This window comes from Tamandua tetradactyla, chromosome 14, assembly GCF_023851605.1.
Source record: "Tamandua tetradactyla isolate mTamTet1 chromosome 14, mTamTet1.pri, whole genome shotgun sequence".
Classification (NCBI taxonomy): Eukaryota; Metazoa; Chordata; class Mammalia; order Pilosa; family Myrmecophagidae; genus Tamandua; species Tamandua tetradactyla.
Window position 1 is genome coordinate 51082875 of NC_135340.1, and position 1523 is coordinate 51084397.

General features: G+C 48.3%; 1 long non-coding RNA gene across 1 annotated transcript; it reads right to left on the reverse strand.

Moving 5' to 3' along the window:
- Positions 1-369: 369 nt before the first annotated feature.
- Positions 370-1243, reverse strand: LOC143655105 (uncharacterized). Its single transcript, XR_013162049.1, has 2 exons — positions 950-1243; positions 370-501 (listed from the first exon to the last, which is right to left on the reverse strand). It is a non-coding gene; the product is annotated as an uncharacterized LOC143655105 (long non-coding RNA).
- Between the last annotated feature and the right edge of the window lie 280 nt (positions 1244-1523).

The following is a 1523-nucleotide window of genomic DNA, read 5'->3' on the forward strand; positions in this document are numbered from 1 at the left end:
AAGAACATAAAAGACAGTGGTGTACGTCATGAGTAGCCATTGCTCTTACTGGCTGCTTCCTTGGGATGTTTAAAGATTGAATGAATGGTCAACTATGCAGAGTCTGTGCAAATATAAAACATGATTCACCTTTGCCAGTATGACCCATCCACGCGTGCTGAAAGAGGGACTCCACCTAAGGGACCCACTCTCCTTTGAGTCATTTCGGGAAACATGTGCAGCTTGTTTGTGCTCTCAAAAATGTTTTCCTGCCCTGTCCTTCAAATTTCTCCTCAACTTCTGACCGTCCAAGGGTCCCTAATACCCACCCACTTCCCTCTATGTCTTGTTTAGATGTATAAGTGACAGAATACAAGAAGCAAGTTCATGTGTGTTCTCTACATTTCTGGATTTATTGGTTCACTCAACATATCTGTCCGGCACTTACGATGGCCAGGGACAGCTCTGGCACACGGGATACAGCAATAAAAAGACAGGTTCATGTTCTCAAGGAGGCACATTCTAGAAGAGAGAGACAGGCATCAGACAATCGCCCATGGTAATAAGTGGTATAATGTCAACAAAACAGAGTAACTGGTATGATCTTTTATATCAAACTGGATTCTGCACCCCCCCCCCCCCATATCTTCCACATGCGCACTTAGGTAAAGTGCCCACTTCCAATTGGGAAAGAAATCCACAAGTGCCTAGAACTTTCTATCAGTTCTCTGCTCTTCAATTTTCATTTTAACAGATGAAAAATATTAAGTTCAGAGAGGCCGTGTGGGTTTTCTGGGGTCACACAGCTGTCTTAATGGAGAGTGTAGGGACATCTAGAGAATTAACTGAGTATCAAAGTAGCTGTCACATCCTATTCCTTTAACATTGACAGGGAACTATTGCAGGCTACCTCATTTTACAGGATTTGTCTGTGGTACTTTTTCTGGGCCGGCAACATGACCCATCCCACCTCTGAGAACATGGAAAATGACGAGTAGTGACCTCAGAAACAACTTCCTCCCCCAAACACAATTTCTGGTCGGCCTAAACCTTTACAGCAGGGCAGGTGGTTGTAAAGCGGACCAAGAAGCCTTTCAAAGCAGGAACCCCGGCCTGCAGGTCAGCCTGGCTGCCGTCCAAATTGGGTTCCACCCCACAGTGAAAACCAATCTGTTTATGGGTACGCTTTTATGATGTTACAGAACGTCTGCGAGAGAGGGAGCTCAAGTTCCCGACCGGTCTCCAAGTAACCGGCCGCACAAAGGTGCACACACATGCTCGGAGACAGGAAAAAGCTTGACGGGCCTTGCCTCCTCCCATGCCCGCAATGAAACGCGCTTTAATTGTATCAAAGGGCTCTTCTCAATGGGGTTTCAGAGGAGCGAGAGCGGCGTTCCCAGCGCGAGTTCCTTTCCGGCTTGCCAGCATTCCTCAGCCCTGCAAAGGGAAGGGGATGGGGCGCCTTGGGGAGAGCCGGAGGCTCATTTCCATTCGTCTCGCATACAGCTTCTGTTGTGCGGGCCCGGCCTGCCGAGGGTAGCCGC